The 13,237-nt window shown below is 41.5% G+C and overlaps 1 protein-coding gene across 6 annotated transcripts in view; it reads right to left on the bottom strand.

Moving 5' to 3' along the window:
• WDFY2 (WD repeat and FYVE domain containing 2) overlaps positions 1-13,237 on the bottom strand; it is a 192,220-nt gene that overhangs the window by 178,318 nt on the left and 665 nt on the right. The gene's annotated exons all lie outside the window — the stretch shown is intronic.

Genomic DNA, 13,237 nt, shown 5'->3' with positions numbered 1-13,237 from the left:
TTCTGAGTCCTAACTCAGTAATAAATGAACACATCACAGGAAACCAAAACACAGCTACTTCAACAGCTGTTCAATTTGCTGCACTCCTGGTTTCTTCTGAACTCTCTTTGGCTTTCAGCTGAAAGGGCTTAGTTAGTTATCTCTTGACCCGGAGGCTTCCAATGAGACAAGGTCAATTCTCTAATCTATGGAAATTCAGAAAAGCAAGACAGGTCAGGGGTGAGGTAGGCTGGTGGGTAAACGTCCCTGAGTTGAACTCTAATGTATTTCTATTTCCTAGAAAACCAAAACTACATACAGACAAAGAGTGTACAAAACTTCCAACAGTTTCTCAATTTTATGTGGCTGCCCAGATGGGAGAGGAGCCTGGGGAAGAATGGATACATGTATATCTATAGCTGAATCCCTTCACTGTTCACCTCAAACTATCCCAAATCAGCTATACCCCAACACAAAATAAACAGTTTAAAGAAAAAAAAAAACTGTGTTTTCAACCTATTCTGAGTCATGAAATCATCTGCATGAGTCACAACTAGGATTTTATGACGGCTCCGACAAAACAAAATATCAGTGTGCATGTCACAATGAAAGGATACCATTTAACCAAATTTTTGTCCTGGTTATACATGTGTGTTATATGTCCCTGTCTATGAATCTCCAGTAGCAAATGCAAATATACTTCTTGCTATGATTTATGGTCCAAAAAGTTTCAAAAGCATTACTCTAGGCAATTCAGGACCTGACTTAGGGCCCAGAAAACCACTCAGAGCTAAACTGTTTAGTACTGATATTTCAAACTGAAGGATTAAACTGTTTAGTACTGATATTTCAAACTGAAGGATTCATCTGGAAATAAGAATGTAGAGAATCCAGTTCAACTAGGTATTAGGCATCGATACAAAACAGACGCCTCTTTAATATTTCATCCAGGAATAAAGGACGGCTACCAGCCAAAGACTCCGGAAAGCATCATTTTACACCATCTCATAAAGCCTGTGGCAAGCCTGCCCCCTCTGAACACTTTCTCCGGCTCCAGGTTTTAGGATCATGGAGGTGTGGAGACTTTACATTTGTCTCATCCCGATGTGGGGTCATCACAGTGCCATACTCACAGACAGGCTGCACTCTCCTTTGCTAGAAGGAGAACTAATGTTTACAGTGTTGAAATGCCAGGTGCCCAAGGTCAATGCAGGGTTCAGCGGGGATCAGACTCCCAGTCTCAGTTCTTTTCCAAGATTCCTTAAATTAAAGACACATGAGAGCACAAAGAGCACTCCCTGGCAAGAGACAAGTAGAGGACTCTGTTTTCCTTTTTGGTCTTATTTGTTGCTTACACCTCTGAAACAATTTTCCAGTTCAGTTCAGTCCCTCAGTCATGTCCAACTCTTTGTGACCCCATGGACTGCAGCACGCCTGGCTTCCCTGTCCATTACCAACTCCCAGAGCTTACTCAAACTCATGTCCACCGAGTGGATGATGCCATCCAACCATCTCATCCTCTGTCGACCCCTTCTCCTCTCGCCTTCAATCCTTCCCAGCATCAGGGTCTTTTCCAAGGAGTCAGTTCTTTGCATCAGGTGGCCTAAGGATTGGAGTTTCAGCTTCAGCATCAGTCCTTGCAATGAATATTCAGGACTGATCTCCTTTAGGATGTACTGGTTTGATCTCCTTGCTAGCCAAGGGATTCTCAAGAGTCTTCCCCACACCACAGTTCAAAAGCATCAATTTTTTGGTGCTCAGCTTTCTTTATAGTCCAATTCTCACATCCATACATGACTACCAGAAAAACCATAGCTTTGACTAGACAGACCTTTGTCGGCAAAGTAACATCTCTGCTTCTTAATATGCTGCCTAGGTTGGTCATAGCTTTTCTTCTAAGGAGCAAGCATCTTTTAATTTCATGACTGTAGTCACCATCTGCAGTGATTTTGGAGCCCAAGAAAATAAAGTCTGTCACTGTTTCCATTGTTTCCCCATCTATTTGCCATGAAGTGATGAGACCGGATACCATGACCTTCGTTTTTCGAATGCTGAGTTTTAAGCCAGCTTTTTCACTCTCCTCTTTCACTTTCATCAAGAGGTTCTTCGATTCCTCTTCACTTTCTGCTATTAGGGTGGTGTCATCTGCATATCTGAGGTTACTGATATTTCTCCCAGCAATCTTGATTCTAATGCTTCATCCAGCCTGGCATTTCACATGATGCACTCTGCATATAAGTTAAATAAGCAGGGTGACAATATACAGTCTTGACGTATTCCTTTCCCAATTTGGAACCAGTCTGTTGTTCTATGTCCAGTTCTAACTGTTGCTTCTTGACCTGCATACAGATTTCTCAGGAGGCAGGTATGGTGGTGGTCTGGTATTCCCATCTCTTTTTAAGAATTTTCCATAGTTTATTGTGACCCACACAGTCAAAGGCTTTAGTAGATGTATTTCTGGAATTCTCTTGCTTTTTCTATGATCCAATGGATAGCGGCAATTTGATCTCTGGTCAAAGTAATACTCAAAATGCTACAAGCTAGACTTCAACAGTATGTGAACCAAGAACTTCTAGATGTTCAAGCTGGATTAAGAAAAGGCAGAGGAATCAGAGATCAAATTCTGATACTGTAGTTGAGAAAAAAAAAGTTTGGCTTGATGGACATTTTCTTTTCAGGTAAGTAATTCTGCATATAACTCAGTTTAGAGTGGTGGCTCAAACATAAAGAATCCGCCTGCAATGCAAGAGATCTGGGTTGGATCCCTGGGTCGGGAAGATCCCCTGGAGAAGGGAATGGCTGCCTACTCCAGTATTCTTGTCTGGAGAATTACATGGACAGAGGAGCCTGGCGTGCTGTCTGGTCCATGGGGTTACAAAGAGTTGGACACGACTGAGCAGCTAACACTTTCACTTTTCAGTTTAGGGTTCCAGGTATCAGTAGATCAATACTTAACATAGTCTTAAATCACAATTTACTTACTGACTTCTAAATGGTACTGTTTTAATTTCTCCAAAGCTGTTACTTTTTAATGACATCAAAATGGCTTTCAACAACAAACAAAAAATCTCTCCCTCTCAAAGCTAAATTCACAGTGAAAACTAAGCCAGGGGAAGATGCTGAGCAAGGAAAAAACAGTTTTTCCATTTTTAAAGTTTTGATTTCGTTTGCTTGGAAAAAGATCAACTCTCCAAAATCTTATCTGACTGCTACTGCCCTATGATATTTTAAAGCCTATTTTTCTTGTTTCAAAGTAAGTTTAGTAACACTTGAAATACAAGATAGCTGGCCAGGATCTCACAATCCCAGACGCTTCATTTTAGGAGTCAGAACTGTCTCTCAAACTGTCTCTCAAAACATCTCCCCTTACCTTGCGATATCCAGATGAATGTACCCTGATTAAGATCTTTAGGCCCTGGATAGAATCTGCGTTGATCGTGTAAATTAAGTAGGAAATTCAGAATCGTCAGGAGTTCGGGGATCACTGGAAGCTGAGCCTCCTTAGGGAACCTCCTTGAGCAGCTTTCCCATAGTGATCTTCTCCAAGCCAGGCTTCAGCAATACGTGAACCGTGAACTTCCTGATGTTCAAGCTGGTTTTAGAAAAGGCAGAGGAACCAGAGATCAAACTGCCAACATTCGCTGGATCATAGAAAAAGCAAGAGAGTTCCAGAAAAACATCTATTTCTGCTTTATTGACTATGCCAAAGCCTTTGACTGTGTGGATCACAATAAACTGTGGGAAATTCTGAAAGAGATGGGCATACCAGACCACCTGACCTGCCTCTTGAGAAATCTATATACAGGTCAGGAAGCAACAGTTAGAACTGGACATGGAACAACAGACTGGTTCCAAATAGGAAAAGGAGTACGTCAAGGCTGTCTATTATCACCCTGCTTATTTAACTTATATGCAGAGTACATCATGAGAAATGCTGGACTGGAAGAAACACAATCTGGAATCAAGATTGCCAGGAGAAATATCAATAACCTCAGATATGCAGATGACACCACCCTTATAAACTAAAAAGCCTCTTGATGAAAGTCAAAGAGGAGAGTGAAAAAGTTGGCTTAAAGCTCAACATTCAGAAAACGAAGATCATGGCATCTGGTCCCATCACTTCACGGGAAATAGATGGGGAAACAGTGTCAGACTTTATTTTTGGGGGCTCCAAAATCACTGCAGATGGTGACTGCAGCCATGAAATTAAAAGACGCTTACTCCTTGGAAGGAAAGTTATGACCAACCTAGATAGCATGTTCAAAAGCAGAGACATTACTTTGCCAACAAAGGTCCGGCTAGTCAAGGCTATGGTTTCTCCTGTGGTCATGTATGGATGTGACAGGTGGACCGTGAAGAAGGCTGAGCGCCGAAGAATTGATGCTTTTGAAGTGTGGTGTTGGAGAAGACTCTTGAGAGTCCCTTGGACTGCAAGGAGATCCAACCAGTCCATTCTGAAGGAGATCAGCCCTGGGATTTCTTTGGAAGGAATGATGCTGAAGCTGAAACTCCAGTACTATGGCCACCTCCTGCGAAGAGCTGACTCATTGGAAAAGACTCTGATGCTGGGAGGGACTGGGGGCAGGAGAAGAAGGGGACGACAGAGGATGAGATGGCTGGATGGCATCACTGACTCGATGGATGTGAGTCTGAGTGAACTCCGGGAGTTGGTGATGGACAGGGAGGCCTGGTGTGCTGCGATTCATGGGGTCGCAAAGAGTCGGACACAACTGAGCGACTGAATTGAACTGAACTAATGGGAGGTGAGAGGGAGGCTCACAAGGGAAGGGAAATACGTGAACTTAAGGGTGATCCCTGTTGTTCTATGGCAGAAACCAACAACACTGTGAAGTAATTATCCTCCAATTAAAATTTTTTAAATATTAAAAAAAGTCAATCTGTATTTTGACCTTTAGAGACCCAGAGGCAGCCTGTTTCCAGACAGATCTGCTGGCATGAAGACTGCCACATGCTCTGAATTCAGGGTAAAGGTCTCATTTTCAAAATCATATGGGGCAGATTCCCATTTGGGGACCTTGAAACCAGCAATTACTAGCAGCAAGTGATGAGTCTCTGGTGCATAGCTGAAAGTTTACTAATTTTCTGGCATTAAACAGAGGCCTGACATACTCAAAAAGAAGTTTCCGTTCAGTCACTCAGTCATGTCCGACTCTTTGCAACCCCGTGGACTGCAGCACACCAGGCCACACTGTCCGTCACCAACTCCCGGAGCTTGCTCAAATTCATGTCCATTGAGTTGGTGATGCCATCCAACCATCTCATCCTCTGTTGTCCCCTTATCCTTCTGCCCTCAATCTTTCCCAGCATCAGGGTCTTTTCAAATGAGTCAGTTCTTTGCATCAGGTGACCAAACTATTGGCGTTTCAGCTTCAACATCAATCCTTCCAATGAATATTCAGGACTGATTTCCTTTAGGATGGACTGGTTGGATCTCCTTGCAGTCCAAGGGAGTCTCAAGAATCTTCTCCAACATCACAGTTCAAAAGCATCAATTCTTTGGCGCTCAGCTTTCTTTATAGCTCAACTCTCACATCCACACATGACTACTGGAAAAACCACAGCTTTTATGAGACAGACCTTTTTAGTCAAACTAAAAAACAGTTCAGATGGCTTCCAATTTTGTCAACTTTAGAGACCTCACTCCAGAGACCTCATTCCAGAAAGTCCTCAACTTTCAGAACTATGTTTGCACATTGGGAAAAATGTTGATTTGCATTTGAAAAATTTTAATTCAAGTGTTATAAAATGCATGGTATATAAAATACCATGAGCTCAACTAACTGAGCCAATGTATTAAATGAAACTAACGGTTTCAACTAGAGGACCAAGACAGTACAATTTCACAATGAAAAGAATCAATGGTATGAGCCAATAGTGTGAGGATTTACAAATGATATTTTAACATTATCTTTTCAAGAAACAGTCACAAATGAACCTACTTAAAATCAGAATCACAGATGCAGATAACAATCTTATCTACTAAGGCGGGGAGGGGAGGAGGGATAAATTGGGAGACTGGGACTGATATATACATATTACTATATATAAAACATATAACTAATAAGAACCTACTGCTACTGGCAGGAGGAGAAGGGTACGACAGAGGATGAGATGGTTGGATGGCATCACCAGCTCGATGGACATGAGTTTAAGCAAGCTCTGGGAGTTGGTGATGGACAGCGAAGCCTGGCGTGCTGCAGTCCACGGGGTCACAAAGAATCAGACATGACTGAGGCACTGAACTGAACTGAAACTTTTTTTTATTTTTGAGTGTGTCAAGCCTCTGTTTAATGGCACAAGGAACTCTACTCAATAATGACCCATTAGGAAGAGAATCTAAAAAGGAGAGGACATATGTATATGTATACGAATCACTTTGCTCTACAGCAGAAACACAACATTGTGAATCAACTATACTCCAATATAAAGAAGAAACAGTCAAGTACTCATGGCCTCTTAGAGTAGTTCAGAGTTGGGGGAAAAAAGGCCTTAAAGACTTTTTAAAATCCTAAAGCTCTCTCATTCCAGCCCCTTCCCACTCCTATTCCTTGCTGTAACATTAGCCAGTCCCAAAGTAAGCTGCTAACCTTCTCTCTGGTGGCTCAGGTGGTAAAGAAGCTGCCTGCAATGCAGGAGACCTGGGTCCAGTTCCTGGGTCGAGAAGATCCCCTAGAAAAGGGAATGGCTACCCACTCCAGTATTCTTACCTGGAGAATTCTGTGGACAGAGGAGCCTGGTGAGATATAGTCCATGGGTTCGCAGAGTTGGACAAGACTGAGTGACTACCAATTTCACTTTCTTTCCAGCTTCTCTCAGGTTCAACTTACATATCTTTACTTCAGGAAACACACCACCTCCTCAGGCCCATTCCATTCCAAACAATTGATAGATCAGCCATGGCATCAATTCATTCAATGAACATAATATACAAATTGGCTATCTCCTCTGTGACAGGGAGGGACACATAAGCCTGGCGCGCTGCAGTCCATGGGGTCGCAAAGAGTCGGATACAACTGAGCGACTGAACAAGATGGCACTGGAGGACAGACCGTCTACTGAGATCAAATATGACTCCCTATTACCCACCATATGGTCCTAACCCCTTAGGGCTTACAGAGAACACAGATAATGATGTTCCTAAACTGGTCCTTAATCAAGTGGCATACAAGGTGGCAGTTCTCCACTGTCCCTCCCAATTACCCTCACCCCCTGCAGGCCTGTCCCCACAGCCTTCTCCATCACACCCTACCACCACACCCTCAGGCCTTTTTTATCCAGAGAAGAGTTTCAAATTCTGTCACTCAGAGGTTTTAGGAATGTTTGTGGTTGTTGTTCAGTCTCTAAGCCTTGTCTGGCTCTCTGCAACCCCATGGACTGCAGCACCCCAGGCTTCCCTGTCTATCACCAAAACTCCTGGAGCCTATTTAAACTCATATCCATTGCATCAGTGATGCCATCCAATCATCTCATCCTCTGTCATCCCCTTCTCTTCCTGCCTTCAATCCTTCCCAGCATCAGGGTCTTTTCCAATGATCAGTTCTTCCCATCAGGTGACCAAAGTATTGGAGCTTCAGCTTCAGCAGCAGTCCTTCCAATGAATATTCAGGATTGATTTCCTTTAGGATTGACTGGTTTGATCTCCATGCTGTCCAAGGGACTCTCAAGAGTCTTCTTCAGCACCACAGTTTCAAACCATCAATTATTTGGCGCTCAGCCTTCTTTATGGTCCAAATCTCACATATGAACTTGACTACCAGAAAAACCACAGCTTTAACTAGACAGACCTTTGCTGGCAAAGTGCTATCTCTGCTTTTTAATATGCTGTCTAGATTTGTTACAGCTTTCCTTCCAAGGTCTGGATGCCATAATATTAGTTTTTTGAATGCTGAGTTTTAAACAAGCATTTTCACCCTCCTCTTTCACCCTCGTCAAGAAGCTCTTTAGTTCTTCTATACCTTCTGCCATTAGAGTGGTGTCATCTGCATATCTGAGGTTGTTGGCATTTCTCCCGGCAGGCTTGATTCCAGCTTCTGATTCATTCAGCCCGGCATTTTGCATGTTGTGCTCCCCATATAAGTTAAACAAGCAGGGTGTCAATACAGCCTGGATGAACTCCTTTCCCAATTTTGAACCAGTCCATTGCTTCATGTCCAGTTCTGTTGTTTCTTGATCTGAATACAGGCTTCTCAGGAGACAGGTAATGTGGTCTGGTATTCCCATCTCTTTAAGAATTTCCCACAGCTTGTTGTGATCCACACTGTCAAAGGCTTTAGCATAGTCAGTGAAGCACAAGTAGATGTTTTTCTGGAATTCCCTTGCCGCCTTCTCTATGATCCAGTGGATAGATCATAGCAATTTGGTTTCTAAACCATTAGCAATTTGGTTTCTGGTTCCTCTGCCTTTTCTAAATCCAGCTTAGACATCAGAAGTTCTCAGTTCACATACTGCTAAAGCCTAGCTTAAAGGATTTTGAGCACTACCTTGATAGCCTGTGAAATGAGCACAATTGTGCCGCAGCTGGAACATTGTTTGGCAATGCCCTTCTTCGGGATTGGAATGAAAAATGACCTTTTCCAGTCCTGTGGCCACTGCTGAGTGTTCCAAGTTTGTTGACAAATCGAGTGCAGTACTTTCACAGCACCATCTTTTAGGATTTGAAATAGCTCAGCTGGAATTCCATCACCTCCATTAGTTTTGTCATAGTAATGCTTCCTAAGGCCCATTTGACTTCACACTCCAAGATGTCTGGCTCTAGGTGAGTGACCACACTATTGTAGTTATCCAGGTCATTAAGACCTTTTTCAATAGTTCTTCTGTGTATTCTTGCCACCTCTTCTTAATATCTTCTGCTTCTGTTCGGTCCTTATTGTTTCTGTCCTTTATTGTGCCCATCCTTGCATGAAATGTTCCTTGATATATCCAATTTTCTTGAAGACATCTCTAGTCTTCCCCTTTCTATTGTTTTCCTCTATTTCTTTGCATTGTTCACTAAAGAAGACTTTCTAATCTCTTCTTGCTCTTCTCTGGAACTCTGCATTCATTTGGGTATATCTTTCCCTTTTCTCCCTTGCCTTTTGCTTCTCTTCTTTTCTCATTTCTAGAATGTTTGCTATCATAATTATTCCTCTGGAGGCACTAATTTTCCAGATTCCTCAAAGTGTGACACTCAGAGCTGAGTTCTGAATTCAAGCTGCCTGCTGGAGCCTGGCAGGTTCAAGTCCATCAGGTCACAAAGAGTCAGACACAACCAAGCAACTGAGTCCTGACTACATTCTTAACCAGTCTATTCTAGTGCTTCTCAATGCACGGGGAGATTTTTCTTCCCCCCTCGAGCTAGAATGCCCCTTACAACACCCTTGCTTTCTCACATGAACTCCTATTCATGCTGCAATACCCATCTGGAAGAGGGTTCCTTGGTCTCTTCTCTAACCATTACAAGCAGAGGAGATTCTTCAACAACCCCACTGGGTGGTATCCCCTCTTCAACACATCTCTTTTATATAGGATAAAAACCTGACCCACTTTTACCCATTGCATGGGTATACACTCCTAGTGAAGGAACAATTTCCTATAACTGTTTAATAGTAACTACCTAGAGTTACTGAAACTCAGTGTGAATGCTAAGATTGTTGACTTGTGTGAAGATGTGCATATAAAGAACTTACAAAGATAAAGATCTGGACTAGGCTGGGTACCACCTGGAGCAGTCTCTTCTAGCTTTCAATACCTGAAGAGGCTCCACTGGACACACCCTGGTAAGCTGCAAGCTAGAGAGTGGTCTAGATCAAAATACAGCCAAAATGTCTGGGAGGAAACTCCTAAGCAAAGCATGCTAAAATGACATTCACTCAGAAAAGACAGTCCAGGCAGAAGCAGCAAATGAGGAGCCCAATGGACCCAAGTTGGGCATATCCTTTGGAGATGGAATCTAGCTACAACCAAAGCAAAGACAGGCTCAGATAAGGCCAGTGAGTTCTGAGAACAAATTCTATTTTATGATACCAGAAATCTATACTTGTAAGTCAGATTGTTTTTATCTCTTCTTCCTTTTTTTTTTTTTTTTTTTTTTTTTGGCCGCAGCTTGTGAGAGTTCCCCACCAGGGACTGATCACAGGCCACGGCAGTGAAAGTGCCGAGTCTCAACCACCAGACCACCAGGGAAATCCCATTTTTACATTTCTTCAATTTCCTTATATTTTCTCCCTTGGTATGAAGTAAAGTTGCAGGCTGTTTTAACTGTGCTCAGATGAACTGAAAATAAGGGTTTTCAGCCACTCTTGGTCCTGAAGATTAAAATATTATCAACCCATGATGGACAGCAACCTTAGGGTGAAAGTGGTATTACAGCCCAAACAAAAGAATCCCTTAAAGTAAGTACGATTTAAGGAACAAGAAGGGCTGTAGAACCCAGCTATTCTTCCTCATGTAAAAATTCTCTTTTCAGAACTAAATCTTGGAGGTTGTGGTTTTATTTTCTTCTAAAATTACACACACACACCAACACCCCACTAAACTATGAGCACCTTGAAAGGACCTTGTCATTTTCACCAATGACGTGTGCATATGTGCATGGAACACAGGAAAGGCATTTAAATGTTTGTTGACACAATGAACGAACAATGCATGGTCTTTCAAAATTTTAAGGCACCTTTTCTTCATGTTTTTAAAAACTTTGGGCTGGTCGGTGTGGCATGCGGGATCTTCCCCAGTCAGAGGTCAAACCTGTACCCTCTACAGTGGAAGCTCGGAGTCATAACCACTGGGTCACCAGGGAAGCGCCTTAAGGCATCTTTCAAGGCCATCCAGTCCAATCCTTTTCCGAACATCTGTCCACACAAAACTGCCATTGGTTTTCATAAAATTCATTCCAACAAATATCAGTGAAATGTCTACAATAATTAAGATGTGCTTTCAGGAACAACAAAAAGATCAGGCATCAATATATATCCATTGAGGGCCTACTATGTGCCGGCCACCACACTAGACCTTAAGATATTACAATGAGTAAGACGCACATAGCACCTTAGGGAATTCATGGAGAAGATAAATGGACAACAAGCACCAATAACATTGTTTAAAATGATAGAAAATGTTGCTTTCAAAGATATCATAAAGGCTATTAGGAATCAGAAGTCAAAAAGGAAAACCAAGGTTTCAAAAGGACTTGTGAAACACTGTCATTCAGAACTAGGACATTATTTTGTGGTTTAACCTTACAGTTCAGGAATGAAAACTACTAGAGTCTAGCTGAAGTGGTAAATGGAAATGGCTTGGTAGGTTTTGATGAAAATCCAATATTCTATCTTCATATCTTTACTATTACGTCAAGTGACAGTGACACCAGCTTTTGAAAAGAAAGAATAGAGATCAGTTCTCTTTTAATGGAAGCCATGATTGAAACTGAGCTCTAACAAAGTTCTTGTCACATGTGACTATATGACCTACAGAAACACAGACTTGTTGACCTTAGTAATAAGAAAATACATCAAGAGAAATCCTAGACTTACTATTTTAACACTAACTGCATTATAAAATATTTTCTATTACTTACATTGTAAACTGAGAGAGTAAAAATTAATATATAGCTAAACACTGCAGTCATTTTGTCCCATAATCAAATGAAACGCATCTTCACTTTCTTTCATATATGCTACTTCAGAGTCTCCAAATACTCTAAAATGTACCCCCAACTGAAGTTGTTTCCTTTAGTATAAACAGTGAGATGGAAATCAGAAACCAGGAGCCAAGCTTGGTTTCACCACCAGGTACATGAATTTGGGCAGGTAAATGCTCTGGCTTAAATTTTCTCAACCGTAAAATGAAGGTGTTATAGCAAATAATCTCTAAGATCCCTTTGAACACTTAAAAAAAAGAAAACTAGGAAAACTAACTTCTACTTCCAAAGTAGAAAGTTCCAAAACTAATACTAAAGCCACTTAGGTTTTAATTACCTTTCTCCCTCTCCTACTTGATTCAACAAACTTACTTATGAATTTCCTACAGCAATTAGAATGAGCAGTTTCATCTCCAGTAGTTAAAGACAGGGAAAGTGACGTCTATCGATATATTCTCTTTTAAAAAAACACAATTCTGTGACAAAGAATTTCTAGGTCCAAAAGCAACCTATTTAGTAGAATTTTGCCTCTGTGGAAAAATTAAACACTCTTAAGCCTTCTCTGTGAATTTCAAGTGGTTTCTACATCCATATATTCCATTACAGCCCATGAATTTCTTCTGTTTTTAGCAGACTGCTTGCCATTGGGGTATGTTTACAATATTTTCCCTTGGATCTGTATAGGAAGTGAATCAGGCACCATTTGGCCATCTTATGGAGTACGATGTAGAGAAAAATATGACATTAATATGTAATCATCCTAATTATACTGAAGAATCTATGATATGAATAGACCTGTCAGAAACATTTTTTGAGACCACACTGCATGCAAAGCACTGAAATGACTATAAAGACGGTATGAACACATTGTTGCTTTGCCTTTCTTTGCCTGAAATTTTACAAGTCACCAAGAAAAAATATGTTTTACCTCAGTACAATGTTAACTTACATTAAGAAAACCTATCTACCATTTAAAGGCTAAAGCTCCTTGTCATACACCTCTACAATATGACATTTTGTAGAATACGAGTTGAAACTATAAAAGCAACAATTCCAGATCAAAACTATTACTACTATATTTAAGCTTCATTCCTCTGGAAATGAGCTTCATCTGCATAATCTTTGCATATTAAAGGACATTAAGTTCAAACAAACAAAAAAACAGCACTGTCTAAAAAACATGGGAGAATACTACAGGCAGAACAACTGGCTCTACTTCTGCAAATTAAGCAAAATTAGGCAAAAAAAAAAAAAAGAAAGGAAGCAAGCAAAGGGAAGGAACTCCAGAGCTATTTGCAGCAGTGGTCCCTCCAAAAGTTCTAGGAGCTTCCCCTTGAGCTTAAATAGGGCAAAGGAGAGAAGTCAGCTCTCCTTCTGGGCACAAGCCCAGATACTCTTCACAACTTGCAATATTTATTGAATTCAGTGGAAGATGTCTGGGAGATCTGGATTCGGTGAGAATGTCTGGGCGAAGGGAGTGGCATTTGCTTTCCTCCGTCTGGAGCCTTCAGAACTGTACCAGAGTTCTCAAAACCCCTTAGTTATCTTACAGAGCTCTGAGCATCCTCCCCTCGCACACACCTGCAGGGCCGGGCAGCGCCTCCCTCTCCCTCCACTGTCCTC

The sequence above is a fragment of the Bos grunniens genome, chromosome 12 (assembly GCF_055505025.1).
Source record: "Bos grunniens cultivar Pamir isolate PY7600 chromosome 12, Bosgru_T2T1.0, whole genome shotgun sequence".
Lineage (NCBI taxonomy): Eukaryota > Metazoa > Chordata > Mammalia > Artiodactyla > Bovidae > Bos > Bos grunniens.
This window is presented reverse-complemented; position numbering and strand designations above follow the sequence as displayed.